Source organism: Chlorocebus sabaeus, chromosome 20 (assembly GCF_047675955.1).
Source record: "Chlorocebus sabaeus isolate Y175 chromosome 20, mChlSab1.0.hap1, whole genome shotgun sequence".
In the NCBI taxonomy this organism is placed as follows: Eukaryota; Metazoa; Chordata; class Mammalia; order Primates; family Cercopithecidae; genus Chlorocebus; species Chlorocebus sabaeus.
In genome coordinates this window covers 669,256-682,448 of record NC_132923.1, presented here as the reverse complement: position 1 = coordinate 682,448, position 13,193 = coordinate 669,256, and the positions used below count along the sequence as shown (strand labels likewise).

Genomic DNA, 13,193 nt, shown 5'->3' with positions numbered 1-13,193 from the left:
ACCTTTTCCTCCCTCAGCCTTGGGATGGTAACTGCTTTCTGCAGTTATTCAATTTCTGCTCAGTGAGCTCTCCAACACCTGTGTGATCAATCAATTCCTTATCAAATCCATGCTGTTGAAAGACCTAATATGGTGTCTACTTTCCTGACTGGATCTTGACTCTTCGCCTACCCGTTGACCAAGTACTTATTTGCCTGGATTTCTGAGTAATACCTCCCTGTGGGTTCCATGGTCTGAGCTCTACTCCTACATCAAAGAGTTACTGGGAATGCCAACATGAGTCTCTGATTGGTTTCCTTGTCTGTCATAATTGGAATAACAATACCCATCTTCTATTCTGGTAGCAGTGTTAGCTAATTTACTAGAAAAGGCACCTGTACAGAGAGACCTGAAAAGGGTATGACTTCAAGTCACAGAAACTTGTTTGATGCAGTTTAAGCAGCAAATGGGAACACAGTTTATGGATACTAGTGTCCTATGGAATCCAAGAGCAGGAGGAGCATCTTGACCTTGGGAAGAGTTTTTGACTGAGAACTAGAAAACTGCCAGGAGTCTCACTAGCCTTTGCATTTTTCTGCACATTGACTTCATTCTTTTTTCCCTGCTGGCCAGATCTATAGGAGAGGGAGCAGTACCAAGGTCACTGTAGACTGAGAAGACCTACAAATGCCTACTCTCCTGGACCTCAGTAATGCCAATGCCACTTGGAATTGGGGCCCAGATGAGATGTAGGTCTTTAATCCCAGATGGACTAACTGCTACTGAACAGATTCCCCTACCTCAGGCTCAGATTGATTCTAAGGAGGTGGGGAGGGATGAGACTGAGTCTGCAGATGAGGGTCCAGGGGTCTCAGTTGCAGGAAGTGGGAGAGATGCAGACTGAGGACTCATCTCTCCATTCACCTCTGCCAGGTCTCTCAAGTGTATTCCAGATTTCTCTTGAAAAAAAAAAATTATTCTACCTCTAATCTTCATTCTGTTGAAGAGACTGGGTCTCCCCATGGGCTAAGCAAAGAATGAGAGATTGCAGGGCTCGATCTGTGTTCTCAGAGATTACTGACATCCCATAGGGTGATCTTCTCTAGATTCCATCCCCCTCAAACCACTCCCCTGACCCCTGATTGGTTTTGGGGTGCTTTGCCTATTTATTTTTTCTATTTATTTTGTTCACCTCAAATCTGTTAAATGTTTAATATGAAAACATTTTATGCACCTGGGTTCTTCTGTGGGGCATGAAGGGCCTTGAAGAACACAGTCTCCGTCCATAAGATAAACATCTGAGCCTTCCCAGAAACAAACAAGGATTACACAGAATCAGAATCTGGTCTTTATCCTGAAAGGCAATTTGAGTGCTGCTGGACATTCCAAACTGGAATTGTACATGGAAAAATAACATTGGTGCTATAAATTCCTTTCTGCTTTGAAATATGTTGTGTGTTAGAAACAGAGAGGTAGTGTTTATGGTGTAATTCAGAACACTGAGATAGAGTTATGCATTAAGAGTGAGACGATAGGACATGATGCAAACAGAGTCCCTAAAGACAGATGTTTTAGTGGGTAAAATAATTTTTAATAATTACTTAGATGCTCTTTCCCAATAAGTACTCACAGATATTAACCTCCCAGACTTCCAGTGTCCTCCAGAGATCGATGGGAAAAGTAGAATGAATCACTAAAAATAAAGCTCAATAACTAAACGTCCTTTATCTTCCAAACTTCTTGGATCAGTACAGTCAGTGGGGACTATGTTGATTCTCTCATAGATGCTGGAAAAACTCCAGCCTGGAAGCGAGGCAACTGAGAGTCTTTTAAGTTTCATAAGGAGGGTTATTATTATGTATAGGATGATTCCTGAAAACTGGGCCTGAGCATGGAAAAATAACACTGCTGCTCCAAGTTCACTCTGCTCGGACACAGGGGTGCATGAGGAGCTGGGCGATGGTTCAACCAGCTGAGAGTTGTTTCCACACAATACAGACAAGGATAGGGTACAAATGGCAGTGGGGAGATTCAGGATACATAAAGCAGAAATTTTGACACTGAGCGTTGATAAACACTGAGAACTGTTAAGAGATCCTGTTTTCTGGAGATGCTTAAAAGAAGGTTGTTGTCTTATCTGACAGGGATGGTTTAGGGTGCCAGACTATAGCCTGGAGAAGGGTTTATATCCTTGACCATTATATAAAATAAGTCATTTAAAAAACTTTTTGTAGCCCCACTCTCTTCAAGGAAGCTAAAACTGAATTACAATTCTGAGATTTCTGTCTGTTTCTTCACCTCTCATCTTAGAATTTCTGTCGAGGCAAGGAATTGCTATTCTTTCTCTACAATGAAAAAGAAAATGAAAGAACAGCAAAGCAGGCAGGGAGACCAGATAACCTCATGCTCCAGAATTGAGTGTAAATTAATAGTCTAGCGGCTCCGAGGTTTGTTATTGATGCCAAATGGGCAGGAGGAGCACTGAGAATCACGAGAACTGGATTCAAACTCAGATTCTGTTACTTAACAGCAAAAAACCTCAACTAAGTTACCAAGTCTCTGAGCTTCATTTTCCTTTCTGTGAAGTGAGGATATTAATATCTGCACTGAGTACATATTGGGACTGTCTGAGGATCAGATGAAGTCATGTCTGTGAAAGCACTCCTTGAACTGTGAAATATTGTATGTGGCATTGTTAGAAGCAGACAAATAAGAATCTTATTTTGGCCATTAACCTTAACTTTCTCTTAACTTTTCAGTTCATCCATGGGAGAGTCACTAGATGGACTGATATGAATTTTCCTTTTTTGATTTCTCATCTCTTTCTCTGGTGGACATGCTAAGGGGGTAGGAACATAGTCATTGATGGGCTTCAGGAGAGCAAAGGATGGGAAAGAAAAGGACATAGATGATTTTCCATATGGATAACAAGACTTCAAGCCCTGAAAACCTAAGAATTAACTATTTCCCAACTGCTCTGAAATTTTTCCTATTCACTACGCAAACACACAGCATTGTCACATAGACACACATTTTGTTGTCACACATACACACACGTATTCTAGTCTGGCAGGTATGATCTTGGGCAAGTTAACTTCTCTGTGCATTGGTTTTCTCATATGGCCTTTGGGAAAATAGTAGTACCCATCCTATAAAATTCTTGTGAGTGTTAAATGAAATAATAAATATAGAGTTCTTATCACAGTGTCTGGTATACAGTGTCAGAAGCTTTATATGTCAAAAGTTCTGCTTTATATATCCTAAATCTCCCCTCCTACCATTTGTACTCAATAAATTATTCTTTCTGGATCTTATTTGATCTTCACAACCCTGTGACTTGTCAGTTCATATTGTCCCCCATTTTACAGTTAGAAAAGTGAATGACTTGTTCAAGGTGACTCTGCCCCCTAGGGGTTTGTAATTGGATCATTTTCCATGAAAGTCTCTGACAGGAGAACACCACCTAGTAGTGTGCAGGGTTAGGACCCAGATGATAAAGTGAACAATCTCATAGAGTTAAAATTATCTTTGAAAGATCTTTAAATCACTCATAAGATAGTATACATACTTCTGTGGATGACTTCATAGGATAATTCTTAAGGACACTAAGATTCGAGAATCATGTGGTAAATTCAGGAAGAAACTAAAAGCAAGTCTATATGCAGCTGTCTGAACATTCAGACTATTTTGCTTTTTAGAAAACCAAGGTGTTTCTGTTGTCTACAAGAGTCCCTCCATACTGATTTTTAAAGACTATTAATCCTTTTTGCCTTAATATATGTCAATGGATTTGTCTATTATGGATAGATTAACTAGTAACAGGGAGTCTTAAGAGTTAGGTTCTAATATTGGAGGCCAGGCACCGTGGCTCATGCCTGTAATCCTAGCACTGTGGGCAGCCGAGGTGGGTGGATCACTTGAAGTCAGTGATTTGAGACCAGCCTGGCCAACATGGTGAAACCCCGTCTCTACTAAAAATATAAAAATTTGCTGGGCATGGTGGTGTGCGCCTGTAATCCCGGCTACTTGGGAGGCTGAAGTAGGAGAATTGCTTGAACCTGGGAGGCAGAGATTGCTGTGAGCCAAGTACATGCCCTTGCACTCCAGCCTGGGTGACAAGAGCGAAACTCTGTCTCAAAAAAAAAAGAAAAAGAAAAAGAATTACGTTCTAAAATTGGTGCTTAAGTTAAATGTGTGCAGAATATAACTCCGACGTACACAATATTCTCTGGTTTTATGTTAGTAAGGCTTAATTTCTTTAAAATCCAGGGATTGTCATGCTTGGCTAATTATTGGTGTAACAGACAATTTTGGGGTATCTTCTAATGTATGACATCCCTTTTCTGAGCATTGACTCATGTATGCATATGAGCCCTTGGAGTTATATTCAGTATTATATGATCCATTGCCCTCTACAGTTTAGAGATAGAGGATGCACATAGGAAACATATTTGACCAGTAAAATTCTCCATTCCAGTATTTGAGAACTGGACTCCGATAATATCGGTCATTCTCTCATGATCACTTCAAGTAAGGAGAGAGAAATTTGAGAGCTAAGGCACCGTTACAGGTGCCTACTATAACCGCCTATAATATTATGTGAAAAGAAGCAGAAAAGGCTGGTTTGCTGAAAAAGAATGGGCTAAAGCAGAATGAGCAGCAGTAAGCAGAGGAGAGAGAGAGAGAGACAAGAAATGAATGAGAGAGAGAAGAAATAAGAGAACGAGGAGAGGAGAAGAAAAGAGGAGAGGAAAGAAGAGAAGAGAGGGGGAAAGGAGAAGAGAAGACAGGACAGGAGAGAAGAAAAACCTGTTGACTAAGTTACTGGTGGTGGTTAATTTGTGGCTTAAATTCCTTGTGAAGTTAAATGTACCATGTGGGTTTGGTTTCTGCGAATATCCACGTATCCTTTTAAGGTATGTGTGTGTTTCTCAAACTAAGTTAGGTTAATTCATTTTACTTTCATCCTTCATTTTATGTCCTGAGACATCACAAAAGCATCCAGCTCATAGCTATTTAGAGACAGAAATATTATAGTTATTGCAATGCTCAACTTTTGTATTTACTTGAACCTTGGTTTGTAGACTAGAAAAGGTCTTGAAAAGTCATCTTGCACATCTTACTTTTAATTAACACTGCATCTTGACCATTCCTGATAGATCTGTCCTATTTTTAGTAAAATCCCAGTAATGGAATTCTATATTGTTTTTCAGTCATTTGTTTTCAGTGTAAAACAGTCCTCATAATGAGAATACATTACTTCCTATGGAACATAAATAATTCTGAATACAATGACTCACATTTCCCAAGCCAGACCAACCAAGGGGTAAAATCTGTTCACAGAAGAGTAATAAAATGAATAAAATGGTATTTCTCCACATCTGTTCCCACAATATTAGGAATTCCAGTCTTACTCAAAACCCTACCAAATAGTTCTGGGAGTTCCCAGGAAATTTCTTTGTGTGTTCCATGGGTTAGTCCCTTCAGCTTTGAAGTTAGCATTTGCCGTTTTCTTACTTTAAAGCTCTGGCTTCCCATAGCAATGGCTGTGTCAAGGCTGAACACTGGTTGTCACTCAACCAGAGTTGTCTCCAAAAACTGAGGCTTCAGTCTAATGAATCCTCCTCATGCTTTAAGTATCCCTCAAATATTTTAGTAAAATATCACTTTCAGCTTCTCCTTGCTCTTTTCTTTGTAGAACCTTCTTCCTAGAATTCGAGATTAGACCCCAGATTTGACTGAGAGTAGCCTGAGTGATGGAGATGGTGTTTTGAGTGATTGATAGACATGATATTTTCCTTTGAGCTACTCCTTACTATTGACATAGCTCAGTTGTCCTTGGACTTTTATCCCTTGGTCCTATGTTCAGTGACTTCTTCCCCAGAAGTGTCCTGGTCTATATACAAGTAGACTCTTGACTTCCTAGTCTGCCTCAGACAAACCCTGGTGTATCTGGGTTTTGCAGTCTACATCACTGGCTCAGTCCTGGCTCAATTAAGACTATAACTTGAGTCCTAATTATACCTACACAGTAAAAAACAATCTCACCTATGGAGTAGAACCACCTTAAAATGAAAAAGGAAAACACATACCTATATCTACAGGCCCTGTCCTTTATCAGGCTCTGTCTGGTTTTATGAAGTTGTTACTGTTTTCCACATTTGACCTATAGTTCACCAAATCTGTGAAATCACAGATTGTATTTTTGGTACATTCTTTATAGTAATGCCAAAGAGGTGAACTACTATAGGCGTAGACATTTGAGGAGGATTTCTAGTTGTCTCTGGCAAGCACCCAGTAAAGTGCCTGATGAGAGACCAACACATATTTATTGAGTTGAGCTGCATGTCCTGGCCTGAGTCACCCTCAGACCTGACTTCAGATGCTGTAAGTTATTTGAAGAGTCTTCTTAATAAGTTGATATCTGCAGTGTCTTTTCTCTTCATAAAATCACCCTAGTTCTATTTTTTCTCTAAGGTCTTGCTTGTTACCTTTAATCATTTCCATGGCTGCCCTCTGAACCAATCCCATGTTCTCTGTGTCCTTTTCTGTAACAGCTGTGGGGCACAGATATTAACAGCTGCTGCTTTCTGACCCTCAGACTGGTGCTGAGCTTATGAGACTTTTAGGAACTTAACACTGACTCAACACCGGCTCTCAGTTTCATGGCCACCCTCATTGTTTGTGTGTGTGTGTGCCTTTCCATTCCCCTTGTGAAATATCTCCTGCCCCTAACTTACTATGGGAATGTTCCTCCATGATCTCTTTCCATCCTCCCTTTCCTGTTTGCTCACTTCTTTTCTTGCTCATCTTGAGACCGTGCAATCCCAGATTAACTACAAACAGAGAAGAGCTGGTGATAGCTCCAGAGCCCAGAGAAAGGAGGTCTCTTTACAAGAGGGCTGGCTCTCAAAGGTAAGCTCGCTCTTCTTAACCTACCTTTTGCCATCTACCTCCCTCTTTGGATCTCCTGCTCCTGGGTCCCTGCTTGCCCTGCATTCTCCATACTCACAGAGAATCAGGACCTCCAGAACAGCCCAGCGTGGGCTTGGTCAGGAATGATCCAGGCTCTGAAGGGTTAAGGCTGGAGCCTGGATGGATGGAGAGGGTTATTAGTTATCGTTTGGAGAGTGGAGTGAAGGCTCCTCCCCTGTTGCCTACCCGCCCCTTTCACATGATCTCTGACCATGGCTGTGGAAGCGGGCGGAAGATAAAGGGGGGAAAAGAAAGTTCACAAAATAATTTAGAAAGTCCTTATAAATGCTTGTGTTTTCATTTAGCAGCATGAATCCAGGACAGCAACAGAACCTCAGAGGCAGCAGCCAACTGGGAATTGAGTGGAAAAAAATAGGAATCCTGGATTCAGGCACTTTCCAGTTTTTTTTTTTTTTTTTTTTTTTTTTTTTTTTTTTTTTTTTTTTTTTTTTTGGTGGGGGAAGCAGTGGTGGGAAGCGATTAAATCAAATCTTTCAGGGGAGAGCTCAGCTCTAGGCTTTCATGGTCAAAATACTAAAGGTCAGCTCCGCGTGTGTGTCCCAACTGTCCCAGAAGTTTCAACTCGAAGAAACCCCAAACTTGAAGTTGTGCTTATAGCTTCAGCTTAAGTAAGAAAAATGAGTTGTGGGGTAGGTGGCGGGGGGGATCACAGGATGGGGATCAAGTCTTAAATGGAGGGGAAGGAAGAGGAGATGGATATGGGTGGGAATAAGGCAGAAGGGAGCTGTGTCTTTAAGTCTGTCCTATGGTTATACGTGTTTTTTCTTCTATGAATGGGTTTTGCTGTAAATTATAGCTTTGCCCATAGTCCCTTGGGTCAAAAGAAATAGTCTCTAAACAGAAAACAGCTCTGATTGGTGACTTTCCTTCTTCCCTCCCCAACCCCCTTCCTAATTGAAACCAAATGTGCAATATATTGGATGCTGGGATCCCTGGCGCTTTCCCAGGAATCCTCAGAATGTGAGGTTTCTCTCAAAGGCATCTTGCATCAGCCTGTGGATGTATGCCTACCACCAGGCTCCTTCACCAGCAAAGTGGAAAAAGAAGCGTTTCACAACAAATTCTTCTTTCTGGGTTGGGGAAACGCAGTGGATTATAGCTCTGTTTTCTTCTTTCCAAAACTGTGCACCCCTGGATGAAAGTAAGTTATGTGGGTCTTTTTTCTTTATTATTTTTTCTTGTTTGAAAATGAAAGCTCCGCATATACTTCTTTTGGTGTTTCAGAAAAAGTTTTAAAAAGGAAACAGAAGGGCGTTTTTCAGTCAGACAAGGAAGGGAACGGAATGAGGCACCACAGACTTGAGAAATCAGATCCCATGTTTTTGGGGGTCTGGATTTATGCTATGAAGGGAAGAATAAAGATCACTAATAACCAAAGAAGGCCGAAGCAAAATAAATGAATCCATAGCAGCTGCAGGATACAATAAACAGCATTAGCAGAGCTGAAATTGTTGGCAGGCAAGACAGGCCGATTGCAGAGTTAGTTTCAGGATGAAGAAGGCAGAGCAAGAGAGCTAAGTTTTTAGACATTTAGTAGTGGTGTTAGAAGGTCCTGAGTTTTGGAGATAATGTAGACCAAGCACTTTTTGTTTTTCAGAGGAGTTGCTGATTTACTTGTGAGAAGGGTAACTTTGGATGAGGGGTGGCTTCCCCCTGAGATTTGGGGTGGCTAGGGGGAGGTTGGGTGCATGGAGGATTTTTCAGTTGTGACGATGAAATACAGCTTCCCAGACTCATCTCCTCGCTGGCTCTTGGTGTCTTTCCCTTTGTTATGGAATGACTTGGGGCTGTTTTCATTTGGGACCTCTGAGTCCTGGCCTAGGTTCAAGAGTCCGATCCAAAGGGAAAGAGAACTGTTTCCAGTGGCTGAAACTCTCAGACCAGCCATTTGAGGCAAGAGTTCGTACTGTTCAAGCCAGTAGGGGGTTCAGCACCATTTTGCCGATTGTTGGCTTCCTACAACCCAGAGTTAAGAGTCCTGAAAAGGGCCTCAGGACTCTCATCTGACCCTCTCACTCCACAGATGTAAAAAATGATAGGAAGGGGACCAACCTGTTGGAGTCCCACAGTACATCTGTAGCGGAGCTGAAAATGAAATTGAGATTCTCTCCACTGCTAGTCCAGTGTTCTTTCCACTCCATACCTCTGCTTTCATTTACTTTTTAAGGCTTATTCTGCCTGAGACAATAGAGGCAGTATGATGAGCAAGTCACCACGAGGACATTAATTATCAGTAATAGAGAGGATGCCAATGGCGGCTCATCAGCTAATGATGTCTATGGTTATATTTGTGTGTGTGTGTGTAAAATAAAAAGAAGCTAACTTCTTAGTATTTTCTATGCAGCAGACTCAAAATAATACATAATTCATGCTCAGTGCTTTTCATACATAATTTGAGTTCTCACAGCTATGTAAGGCATTATTTCTATCTTACATGTAAGGACATTAATGCTTAGAGAAGTGAAATGAGTTGCTCAAGGAAATGTAGCTAATACATTTGAAACTCATGTCTATCCAACTCTAAAATCTGTGCTTGGAATCACCATTCAATGATACTCTCCTCATCTCCCTTGCATTTGGTTCCTTTTGAGGTCAAATTCCATATTTCACCGGGTGATCAGGAGGTGAAGGTGTCAAGCTACGGGAGCAGTATGGATTCTCTCTCAGAGGCCACTCCTGCACTTGGCTGAACATTTGTCGGGATATCAGATGTGAGTTGATTTCTGGGTCTTTGGTATATACTTACCTTCATTATGCAAAGAGTCTGGGACTTAGAGTCAGAAGATTCAGGATAAGTTCTGGCTGTACCTGTTACTACTTAGCAAAGTTGCTTTGCCTTTCCGCACCTTGACTTCTGTATTTATTATACGGGAACAATGGCAGTACCTTTCAGTGTTATTGCTGTAAGAGGTATTTGATGTGCGTGCATGCTGAAGGCTATCAAGGGCTTACCGGTATCAGCTCTTGTAATTAGGATCAGTAAACACCAGAACGTCTTGTGAGGCAGACCCTGTGGTGCTGGGTCTGGCAGTCGGTGCTGACGCTGGCGGGAGGGCAGATGGATTTGGATGTGTGTGAAACTCTGAAATGGGTGGCCTCAGCCTTAGTGCCCATCTCCTTTGAATGGAAGCAGGCCCTCCTCCCTCCCAGGGGAATACTCCTGAGGGCTCTGTCTTAACTTCTCTTCTGCTGGCCTGGTTTGCTGTGATTCCTCACCCAAAGCAGCGCAGGCTGAAGGACACTGTGCTTGGTGAAGCACCCCCTGTCTCTGAAAAGGAAGGGTTTACTCAGGACCAGTCCCCTGATTGCTCCTCAGACGAGACTCACATTTGAGGAGCTTCGTATCTAGCTGAGGGCAGATCCTTGACCCAGGACCTTCTTGTCACTGGCAGGCACATCTCCCTTCATCTTTTCTCTGGCATTTGCTATTCTGTGCCTGCAGTCAGAAGGGAGGCCACTGCTCCTGGGGTAGGGGTGGAGAGCCAGTCTGCAGTGGGGAGGCCCCAGCCTCCGTTTCAGGGTAAGATCCATTTGCTTTAGAAACTTTAAATGTAAGGGAAGTGGGGAAGGTGTTTCCGGAATGCCTTTCACTTAGATTCCTCAACACTCTCCATGTCCAAGCACAGAACCTTATCACCTGCTTATTCTCCCCTAGCCACTCTGTGAACTCCCTCTTTTCTTCCCTTCCTGTATAATCGCTCCCCAGTCTTGAAGTCATATGAATTCTCGATCACACACAGTGAATTTACTTCAAACCTTTCCATGTATTTTCATTTTTAATAGACACATGAAAAAATTAGAGTGGCCACCCTCCATACATTCGTGTCACACCATTTTCAATTCGCATGAGCGCTCAGATATCCTTCCTAAGCTCCTTTAAAAGATCTGCTTTCAGGCACTTCACATCACCCTCACCTCAAACACACAATCCAAACACACATCTCGCAGGCATCCAGAAAGCAAACACACGTCTAAAACCGGACCTCCACAGACATGCTAACATTCTCGTGCCAGCTCACATAAATGGTGACCTGTCCGCAACACAGACACACTGGACTCTTTATACTTCTTGCCCCGTTTGAAACTGTGTAACATATGAATTGATCAACTCTGTCCCAACAATGACTACTCAGTCCAGAAATGTGTCCAGCATCCCCAGGCATCCCAGAGCTTCTCTGAATGCAGCAACCATCCATAGTGAGGACTGCTCACCAGGAAATTAGAAACCTCTGGTAGACTTTAAAAGATTTTCAGACCAATCAAATCAGAATATCTGAGGTTGGAGATTGGGAATCAGTACTGTGAACTGCTCCCCAGGTGATTCTGATGTGAAACAGAGTTAAGTACCTCTGCAGATAAATCTCTAACTGTGTTGTCTTTGGCAATTCAATTTTATTCCATTTGATTTAATTCTATTCGTCAAAGATTTATTAACACTGTGCTAATAACATAGTTTAGTAAAGGAGCTGAGATGTCCAGATACCTGTCAAGGATGTTTATTGGAACATCAATCACCTAGTGGCTAAAGTGATGGTGTCTGTAAACTTTTTCTATCTTTTAATTATATTTGTATACATTTAAATATGTTATTATTAATCCTGCATTATTCACATATGATTTGGCTAAAATAATTCTCTTCTTTTCTAATTGTTTTGCATAGAAATATTTGATGTTTCCTAATGCTATAAACCCCAGCATTTGGCAAATTATGTATTTCTTACTAGCTGGAATCTTACTTTGGCTTTGAAATGCTGAACAAGGTCAGTTTTGAGCCAGCCCAAGAGTCGCTAAGGCCTGGAAGGGCAATGCAAAGGTAGAGGAGTTCTAAACATGGGTTCGGACTTACTACAGAGCTCCTGAGTTTAGCTGGGCTTCTCTTGGAAACTGGATATTGTCTGTAATGGATCCACTCATTAACTCATCTGTGACTTATATTTTGTGCCTAAAGGAACCCCCAAAAAATCTGTGAGGGGCCCTTTGGATCTATAGCTCCGAGGTTAGTGCTGGCTGGTGCTCTGTAGTATGAGTGAGAGGGAGAGGGCATGTAATAAATAGAACTTCAGATGCGTCATGTAGTGAAAAGAACAGGTAGTGCGGCTATGGTCCCACCCCCATCATTTTCTAGGGTTTCGATCTCAGAGGAGTTTTTTTAACTTCACTGGTCTTCAATTTCCTCATGAATTTTATCCTCTTCATTTGAGTTTAGATAAGGTAATGTATAGGAAACTGGAAAGCCCTGTACCTGTGAGGATAATAGGTGTGGATGCCCTTTGGGACATATTTCATAGGTAGCTAAACCCGCAAAGTTTGCTGTAATGCAAGATAATCCTTAGGGCCTTAATGGCTTAGGTAGCCAAAATAAATTGAGATGGGAGATGGATTAAAAATGAGGGCAAACAATCTAGCATTTTTGCATTTTTCCCTTTTAAAATTTGAATGCTCTTATGAATCCAAAAACATGAAACAGTACAAATCTCAGTGAACTCTCATGTCTAAGATAGTTTTCACTGAGTTTATTTTTCTCTTAAATAGCGGTGATTTAAAAAAAAAATCACAGGTATATTTTTTATCTATTAAAAATGTCATAGCATACTGGTAAACTCTGTCATAATTTTGTTTTTGCTGTATTGATTTATTTACTCCTCAGTAAATAGTTATTGCATGCCTATTCTCTGTTGGACACTGTTCTATATTTTGTGATGAACAAACCCCACGAAGTTATGAGCATTTATAAGCATTCATTGCTTTAGGTTCTAGGGAGTATATTATGAATTTGACTGTACAAAACTTGATTTAGAAAATTGGTATCCAACCTGGATTAATAAAATTTAGCTTTTAAAGTTTGCTGAACTATAATTCAAAAACAATACAGAAATAGTTATTAGATGGTGATTGTCAGTGGAGCCAGGTGTTATGCCATAATAAATAGGATCCTAAATTTTATATGTTTTATAATTTTTAAAAGTTATAGAGCAACTTTAGCTTTATAGAAAAACTGAGAACAAAATGCAGAGTTCTCATGAATTCCTTCTACCCTTTGCACAGTTTCCCTACTACTACAACCTTGTATTAGTATTATGTTTTATTTGCTATTAATTACTCAATATGTATTTATTAAATATAACAAAATAATAAATAAATTTATTATTTATGCCCTATTTGTTATTATGAAAATAATAAGTCATATTGCTGCCTCTCAAGCTGTTTATAATGTTATG

At 40.9% G+C, this 13,193-nt stretch overlaps 1 protein-coding gene across 1 annotated transcript in view; it reads left to right on the top strand.

The window, feature by feature from the left end:
* Window positions 1-8,007: 8,007 nt before the first annotated feature.
* Window positions 8,008-13,193, top strand: part of DDR2 (discoidin domain receptor tyrosine kinase 2) — a 151,279-nt gene continuing 146,093 nt past the window's right edge. Inside the window, exon 1 of the mRNA XM_007976350.3 lies at window positions 8,008-8,116. The gene's annotated coding sequence lies outside the window, so the exon portion shown is untranslated. The remainder of the gene's footprint in view (window positions 8,117-13,193) is intronic.